Genomic DNA, 9,778 nt, shown 5'->3' with positions numbered 1-9,778 from the left:
CTCCCAGAAGCCCGGTGGAAGAGAGCCGGCCAGCGCCGTCCTTCTTAGCCACCAACCATTATTACTGCTTCCCAGGGAAGGTGACTATCAGCCAGCATCTACAGGAGGAAGGAGTTAGGACAGGCAACAACACACAGCACATGTGGAGAGGTCCTACATGGAGAGAAACTGAGGACCTTGCAGGCAGTGAACAAAATTATCAGGGGATATGCAAATACAGAAATTTGAGTGCATAAAGTCAAAAGATTTCTAAATGTCCAAAATGTTTTAATTAAAAGATAATAAATTAGTTTTTTAAAAGTATATGAGTTGTATAACAGTCCAATGTTGATATGCTTCATATATAAAGAGTTCCTATGAAGAGATAAGGAAAACACTAGCTTGATAAATATATAGGGAAAAACTAGACACAAAAACTACATATAAATTGCTAATGAATACTTGAAAAAGTCAACCAACCACACTTAAAATCAAAGAATTCAAATGAAAACAACTATCTTTCGTACCAAATAATATGGATCTTTTTAACAATTGCACCTCAGTGCTGATGATACTGGGCACAGTAAGGGCACTTACATCTGTTGCTGCTATGATTACAAATTGATATACTATAACACAGATATCAAGACCTTTTAAAATGGTAATCCCGGGGCACCTGGGTGGCTCAGTCGGTTAAGTGTCTGCCTTTGGTTCAGGTCACGATCCCAGGGTCCTGGGATGGAGCCTCACATCAGGCTCCCTGCTCCACAGGGAGCCTGCTTCTCCCTTTCCCTCTGCCTGCTGTTTCCCCTGCTGTGCTCTCTCTCTGTCAAATAAATAAATAAAATCTTAAAAATAAAATAAAATAAAATGGTCATCCCTCTTGGCCCAACAATTGGTAATCTGTCTTTAAAAAAATTATCTGAGCAGATTTTTTTTATGAACAAAGAAACCCATTAAAGGTTATTTGCAGTTCCAATAATTGGAAATAACCTAAATATCTTGCTCTAATATAAATGGGAAACAGAAAACTGAATATATAATATGGCTTCAACGACGTAAGAAAATACACTGAAGACTATTTGCGAAAAAGAAATATAACAAAATGATACAGTACATATCTCTGGGTAGTAGAATCATGCACGATGTTCTTCTCTTCTTTAAAATGATATGTAATTCACAATTTCTTCTTCAATGAACACATAGAGTGAGAAAAATGATCTAATAAAAGCACCTTTTATTTTTTATTTATTTTTTAAAATTTTATTTATTTATGTGACAGAGAGACAGCCAGCAAGAGAGGGAACACAGCAGGGGAGTGGGAGAGGAAGAAGCAGGCTCCCAGCGGAGGAGCCTGATGTGGGACTCCATCCCGGAACGCCGGGATCACGCCCTGAGCCGAAGGCAGACGGTTAACGACTGCGCTACCCAGGCGCCCCAAAAGCACCTTTTAAATAGTAGATAAAGTGTTTTTAAAAATATTCCTAGGTTCCCTTAAGTAGGTGGTCTAACATAAATATATTGTCTAGATCTCACTAGAGCACACATTAATATACTCTATCCCTGGAGTAAGGAGTTCTAAAATCACCTGCCTACTATGCAAATTAGAACTGCCTTTTTTCCCCCTGAATTTAACTGTTACCAAACTTCAACTAAGCTTTCTATTATTTTTGTTAAAATATACAAGCTGTACACATAATCTGTTTGGTGAACCATTTTTATTCAAAAGTAAAATAATGCTTTGTTTCTAAACAAAGGGCCAAGAGGAAAAGTATGCCTAACACTGGGGACAGAGGGAGCAATCTAAATTGACCACAGCATCACGTCTGACCACTGTCCTCAAGACATTCAACAGAAGTCAGTCATTCTGAAGATAAGTTTATACCAAGCACCCTGCTAGGTCATGAAGCCTGGAATGAGGGGAATTCAAAGATGAGCAGAACATAGAGCCATGAAGGTTCACCTGGGGTTCCTGCCCGCCTAAAAACTGACCAGTAAAAGAGAAGAACTGCTTTACCAGTTATTTCAGAACTAAATGGGACAAGTACAGATGTTTCTATAAGGAAATCTTCACTGGAACAAATCTACTGACATGTAAACACTGTATACTCCCTGGAAGCAGAAAGGACATAGATGCTCTTTGGGAAACAAAATCATCCAAAAAACTGTAGAACAAACAAACAGAAAACACAAACACAAAACAAAACAAAAACAATCTCGTGTGCAGTCAATGGAAGAATCACTGCCCTTTCCCCAGCAGGAGGGAGAGTGAGAAGTCACCCCCCTAACTGGCCCCAGCAGCAAACCTGCATTCTAATCACAAGGTCCCCAAGCTCATCGTGCGATCTGGGTAATCTCTGATGTGCCTTCCATCCATTAAGAGGAGGGAAGGGACTCAAACACTAAATTTTCTAGCTCTCACATCTTACGGGTCTATGAGGAGCTCCCTCCTGGTTGGCCCCCAGAGGCACCTGGAGACAAGGTTTAGAGAACCTAGGAGTCCCAGCCCTGAATGAGGACATAGCTCCTCAGTGTAGAATTCTGGACCTTCTGCAAGGACTTTAACATAATTAGTTGGTCCCTGGGCTATCTCTTAAAACTTTAATATTTACTTTATGACAAAATGAAAGTGCTCATTAGTGGTTGAGCCAAAGCAGTACCATTCTCTTTATTCATTCCAATGAGCCTATTTTGCATTAACAAGAAAAAGCTGGAGAGCTAGAGGCCCGGGGAGGGGGGGTGGTATTTGCCCAGCCAAAGTGATCTCAGATGGAAATACAGTTGAAAAATATGAGCCAAGGACACTTCAAGAAATGTGTCCTTGGACCAGACCTCCAGAGAGAGAGAGTGAGGTCCAAGCAAGCCACTTCCAGCATGCCTGCCCTGGCTCATTGTAAGGATGCCCACAGAGAATAGACGGTGACGGCAGGAAGGGGCGGGTAAACAACAGGAGCAAAGATGTCTTCCACACTTCTACTTCCTCAGAAGTCCCCGCCCCCTTAAGCCTGCATTTTCTTAGTGACCTATGCTCGGTTGTGATAAGTATCCCAAAAAGAAACAGCCCGCATGCCAATGTATGATATCCTCCACTTCTTTTCCAGTGGACTAGGTCATTCCCCTAGGAGTCTACTCAGAGGCACATTTCCCTTCAGTAGAAGGGTTGGGGGGAAGGGGGTGTAAGCTTTCACCTCCCCGGAGGAGCGATGCCATCGCGGGAGGCCAGGAGCGCACGTAGGCGTTGGGCCGTGACGTCACTGAACAGGACACCTTGGTGCCCTGGGCGCTCCTCATCTCTGCTGGTGTGTCCTGTTCCATTGGAGGCCTCTGGCTCCTTCTGAAATAGCTACCAGAGAACAATTTGGTAAAGTCCAGCAAAGGTTTTTGAGGATTCACTCTGTAAGAACTTCTTACACAGAAGGGAATTCTTCTCCAAGGGATGATGCTGCGTTGACAGTCGCGCCGTCCACAGGGCCTGCGGCTGGATGCGAACTTCACCCGCCTCGGCTGCTAATCTGTAGTTCCAGGAAATGGCCAGAGGGACAGCATGGCTGTGCCAGTTCGATGTTTTCTCTCACATCAAAAAAACCTGAGCATGATTTGCATTTCAAATTTTCCTCAGAATGCCTAATTTTAGGTCAGGGCTGGCCTTACCTGTAAGTTAGTTCCGTGGCAGGATTTGGCTCGTGCAAAAAAAAAAAATCCCTCCACTGAAAGGATTATGTCCCCACCGCCCCACTGTAACATCTGACACTCCATTAGTCACCCTTTGGAGTTTGGCCATTGAAAGTACAGGTTAAAATGCCAATTTGTTAGTTGGAGAAGGATCTTGGAGAACCCTTCTCAATGAATAATGCCCCAATATTGCTGGAACGTCAGACTAGGGAGTTTGGATTAAAGTCAACATACCAATAAGGGAGGTCTGGCCATATAAATACATATCTAATTTGTGACAGTGGTAACACTAAAAGGGGGTACCAAAAGGTGAATAGACTCAAGATCATTTTGGATCAATGAATTCATGACACATCTTTGATATTCTATTCATGGGAATTAGTTTGAAGTTACAGTTTAACCTTTGAGATTAGAAAAAGAACTACTTCCCTTGCTGCCCGTGTCAGAAGCAGAACGTTAGTAGATTCCCCCCGATCAGACTTAGTTTGTAATTCAGAGTAAGCAGGGTATACGGTAGAGCAGAACCATCTGGTTTTGACTCTGTCTCTGCCGCTTATAAGGTGTGTACACCTAATCAAGCCACTTAAGCAATGTGCGCCTCAGTTTCCTGATCCATAAATCTGGATGTGGAAAAGAAAATGCATTGTAAATAAATCGAATTTTTGTTCAGTTAGTCTCTCCTTTTCCTCCATTCACACCCCATCAGGGAGAGGAGTAGGCTGGTGGTGCCGGCTAAGACCCTAGCAGACCTCTCCCTGAGCCCTTGTTGGCTCTGAACTGGAACAAGCATGTCATTCCCGTGCTTAATTTCTTGCTCACCTGTCTGAAAAGTGCTTGTTTACAATGTTGGTGATAAGGTTACTTCCTGGGTAGGAAGGGATAACTTTTTGATGCTTTTGCACTAGTCTGTATGTCTGTCTGCCTTGCATATGAGAGCCATCTCATTGGTTCAGACTGGAAATGTAAAGAAGGCAGGATTTCTTGCCATTGAACAGATGGAAGATGATGCCCAGTAGAAAACCACACTTGAACAAGGGCTAAATCATCAATAACGTGCTTGTGACGCCATGATACTAAAGGAGATTGCTCACCAAAGAGACAGCTGCCTCTCTCACTGAATCAGTCATTCCCATATCCTGTAAAAACAAAACCAAACCACAAACACCACCACTACAAAGGAACCTGGGGGTGTTGGCTAAGTGAATAAGTACTCTTTGTCAGCCTGGGTGATTCCGGAAGTTTCAGAGCCTGGGAGGAAACCTCTCTGTGATCCCCCCACCCCCACATTTTTACACAAGGGAAATCAAATTAGGCTGAGTGACTACAGCCAGCTCCCAGAAGAAAGTGGAGCAAACAGCTTTGGTTAACTCCATAGGGGGTTTTCGCCCCTTGGGCAAGGTTTAAACCTGTCTCCAGGCCAGCAGCATACTGCACCTCTGTGCTCCACGGTTTCAGCCTTGCCCTAGCTCTATCTGCTGATGCTTTGCTCTGTGGTGCGACCTCTGTGGCCTCTTCCTGCCTCACAAACATTCCTGTCAATTCTTCTGACCTGTTCCAGAACCAAACAGAGCCCGTTGTCAATGGGCAAGCCCTCTGCTGAGCCCCGGGACTATAGCCGAGGCCAAGGAATCTGGGGTGACAGCCAATTTTGTCACTTCCCTCCTCTGAAGGGGTGGAAGGTCCCAATCCTTTATGGTCCCCTGTGATTGTGGGGATCCCTACATTCACTTCAGAGGAGCCCCATGAGAGACTGAAGCCTCCCAGCCTCCCGTGGGAATGAGAAGGAAGAAGGGATCTGCATGGAGGTCACCCCGCCACTGATTTTCTCACTCAGGTCTAGGCTGTCAGAGGATAGAGTGCCGCGGTCTGACTAGGTATCTGCTTTGCCCCCTACCCTCCTCCTCAGGGTAGAGGAACTGCTGCAGTACTGGCTGTTCTGACCCTAAGGACACTCGGAGTGACAGCTGGCTGCTGAGAACTGTGCTAGTGACTAGGCTGTCCCTGGCATCCTGTCCTGCCCAGCCGGGGAGGTCTGAGGTCTCAGGAGCAGGGCGCCAGGGCCAGGGACACAGCTGAGGAATCTTCCACCTCCACACCACTCCTCCCTCTGACAGACCGTGGTGGGCAGAGCAGGCAGGAGGAGAAGGCACCTACCCTCTCCTCCTTGCTGCCTGTGGTTCTAGAAATTGCATTTAGCTCTAAGATGTTAGGGACCTCCTTGACCAGGAGGCCCCCTCGCTCATCAAATAGGAATATCACACATACCTCGCTTGGTCGTCAGAGTTAAGTGAGTTAGTGCCATAGCAAAGTTGAAGGTAAACACTCAGTGACCGTTCAATTCCCTTGTCCACTTGCTGGCTTGTGGGTTTGGAGTTAAATTCCCATAATCCCAGAGAAGACGTGACAGGGGCTACAGGGAGGACAGCACAGGGGTTGTGGTCCCCACTAGCACACCAGGTGTCACGTGACACGCCACCCTCACAATTCCAAGAAACTGAAAAGAACTTTTCTTCTGATTTGTGATATTTTCAGAAGTGAAAAAAGAGGGAACCGAGGCATGGGGACTCCGACCATGGGTTTTACTTTGTTTCCAAAGCCAGGAGCTGATGGCATTTGGAGGGCCATTTGCTGTGCAGGGCCATGGGGATACCACCTCCAGGACTCAGAGAAGCCAAAGGGCCACCGTGCTCCACACCTGCGCTGAGGCATGAATTTTCTGCTGCCTACTCTCTCCTGGCAGGCTCTGTCTCCAGAATAGAAACCCCAACCACACAACTGTCAAAGAAACGAGTCTCCAGGGTATGTCTCCTAGAACCCCTTATTTCGTGTGGTTTACTAAAAGAAAAATGAGGCTCCAGGGGAGGGGAGAGGGACAGAAAAGGATGTCTAGAGTGTTCTGACTAAAGAAAAGACACACACATAGAGAGAAAGAAAGAGAGGGAGAGGAAATTAAAGTATGAAAAGTTTTGTGAGTTCGTTTACAACTCAGTTCAACAAATTATATTTTCTGCACAAACATTCTGAGGATTAGACGAACAATGCAATACTAGTGTGAGCTCTTTGTGGCCAAACGCTTTGCGGTAAAAGTTCTATTCCTGGAGAGTTGATATCAGACTTTCCTGCTCCTTGTCAGTAAACATAAGAAGAGGCCAAGCCTGTGTAAATTTAAATTACATAAAACCTTTCCCCCAACTGCCTGGTCTCTTAACAGCCGCTTTTCACCAAGCTCCACGGCCACAGAATGTAAATATATTTATCTTAGCAGCACAGACTTTTGAAAATGTGACATAATAGGATTTCTTCCTCACAAGGCATATCAAACACCATTGCAAACTAAAGTCTATTTTACTCTTAACCAAGACTAAATCTAGGGGTCCTTTCTTTGTTTATTTTTAGACTTTCTGTTTCCCCACAACCCATGAAGTGTCCTCTCTGTCCACCCTGCTGAACGGAAGTCCTGCAAACAGGCCCAGAGTCAGCCCCAGAGATAAGAGCATGGCGGGATTGTGAGAGCAGGAAGCAGCAGGACAGCTGGGGCTGCACCCCTGTCTGAAGTGTTCTTGGGGAAGCAGGACGAGGGGGGCCAACCACATGGGCAGATGTCTAAAAGCAATAAAGAACCAACTGGTACTTCAACGAGGTGACCTAAAGGGGAGACAAAAGTGACAATGATTTTAGCTTGTCTCTGGTTCAATGGCAAGCTGGTGTGAAAACTTAGAACTTTCTGTGGATTTACTCAGGCTAGAACAGTATGTGTTTCTTGAATGAATCAATGAAGGACACGCCCACCCAATGAATGAATAGCAATGTCCAGAAAGGGAAGAAATCTGTTACAGATCAATACATGGTGGGCCCTGGGAGATTCCCCTTTGTCTCCTTGTGTCTTCTTCTGACCCCAGAAGAGTGGCCAGCCGTGGGAGCAGAGTCCCTAGCTATGGGGATGTAGGTGGACCACCTGAGAGAGCATGTCACCATCACCCCCAGTTCCTTGAGCAGTTTGAATCATTTACCTCCATGATGTGCTCCCCAGCTGTTGTAACTGCCAGTGATCCCTCTCTTCTCGGAATCCCTACTTTCTAGGGTAGAGGTTGCCTGCATTTAGAGAATCCATCATCACTATTCTAACTGTTGTGCTTCTTCCTTCCTTCCTTCTCTAGATAATAAGATCTTTAAAGGTTGAGACTGTGTCATCTGTTGCTTTTTGTGTCCACTGCATATTCTAGAACTGAGTGTGTCCGGAAGAATGAATCAGTTAATGAAATTAATGAACACATGCCAAGGCTGAAAGAGAAGGACGTTAACTCCTTGGCTTGTCCACAAAAAGCAACATCACTCTTCATGTTTCTGTCCCCAGCCCAGAGATGCAGCCCCCTCCCCTGGCTTCAGGAGCCCACAGTGTTGCGTGGGCACCTGCAGCCCATGCTGAAACCTCACAGCTGGTGCAGGCCCAACCTGCTCTCCGCTCACTCTTCTTGTGAGTTGTGGTGTGTTGCACTGGGTCCTCCATCTGGGGGAGTGTTCCACAGTTACCCACACATCCCAGCCTACCCGCCCAAGACCCAAGCTGATGAACGAGGTCTAAAAACGCACTCGGGTGCATCACAGGCAACGCAGCCAATGTCAAACAAGGTCGGTCTTGGGATCCTGAGACCCTGCGTTGGGAGAGTAGGACCTGGACTGGAGCGAGATTCCTCTAGAAAGGACTTGGTATGGAAGCAGGTGGCAGGCAGCTAAAAAGACCCATGGAATTCTCCTTGGGCACTGTGACTTTCTCCATCCCAGCCTTGGGGATTCCTTAAGATGTTGGGGGAAATGTCAGCATGGGGGGTGGGGGGAAGGGTGGGTTGGACTCTGTCTGTCCTGCGTCACAGAATTCAGAATGGGCTTTTGGCAACACATGTTCAGTGTGCCAGATTTTCAAGATTTAACTTTTACAGTCTGGAAGATAGATTTGTAAAAAATCAACAGATGCCGTCTCTCCAGAGGGGAAAGGACCCTCTCGGGCTCCAGGAGGCAGTGCCAGGGTAGTCCAGGCGGATGTCGGGAAAGGGGACCCTCTTTGACAGCAAGGAGCCAAAGAGATCCATGGCTGTGTGGTTTACGTATCCACCTCACTCCTGCTTCCCAGGCACGGCAGCTTGAGCCCCACGGAGAGACTAGGGAGCTGCCAGTGCAGAGAAGGGGCCGGTGGCCACTAGATGGCAGCAGAGGGTAAGAAAAGTGAGTTCCAGGCGGCTGGGGTGGTGGTAGTGGGGGGTGAGGTTTGCAGCCCCTCTATTTTGCTTTACATCTTTAATGAGATATGTGAAGAAAATGAATCCCTTACATGCCAGACACAGGTGCCAGAGCATATGGAGAGATGCCGCACAGCAATATTTCTCTGGTTATTAAACAGGAGGCACCTAACTAGTCATTCACTGCATCATCATGCAGAGTTGTCCTTTGTATCTTGGATGCCGCTGTTGACAAGGTAATAACAGGAGAAAGCAGTTGAGAAGACTGATGTAGGGACGTGGGCCTCTGGGCTCGCAGCATCAGTCTGTGGGGGTGCCAGGCGGGTTGCCAGTGAATGCCAGCAGCCCAGCCCACAAGGGCCACCTTGCCAAGGGACGTTGTGTGGCCTCCAGACTCAGTCCAGGCCCAGCTTGGCGGCTCGCTGGTCTCCCTGGCAGTCCCTGAAGCCTCATTTATTCAGAACCCGATTACCACCAGACAGCACTGGAGTCTGACCTTTCACCACAAACCCCAAATGGGGAACGGGAGCTCCAGACATTTTAAAGAGCAAGGCCTGCTTGCTTTTCTGGCAGAATTGAAGATGTACGGGTATAATGAAAATGCATTCAAATAGGGGAACACTTTTTCCATGTGGCCCCAAGCAAAGGTGAGCAATCCAGTCCTGCTGGACCATGAAATATTTTCACTTGGAAAGCGGTTTCTCCCAACAGACTGTGGCCAGGGCAGAGAACAAGCAGATATTACTCTACTTGATTTCCATGTTCCATGCACTTTCCCACTGCCCACACTTTTCCCTAGCCCAGCCACTCAGCCTAACCATTCATCAGTTAATTCTCCCACCCTCCCAACCCAAGGCTGTATACAGCCATTTTTCATCCAGAGAAACTGGGGT

This window comes from Ailuropoda melanoleuca, chromosome 20, assembly GCF_002007445.2.
Source record: "Ailuropoda melanoleuca isolate Jingjing chromosome 20, ASM200744v2, whole genome shotgun sequence".
Classification (NCBI taxonomy): Eukaryota; Metazoa; Chordata; class Mammalia; order Carnivora; family Ursidae; genus Ailuropoda; species Ailuropoda melanoleuca.
This window is presented reverse-complemented; position numbering follows the sequence as displayed.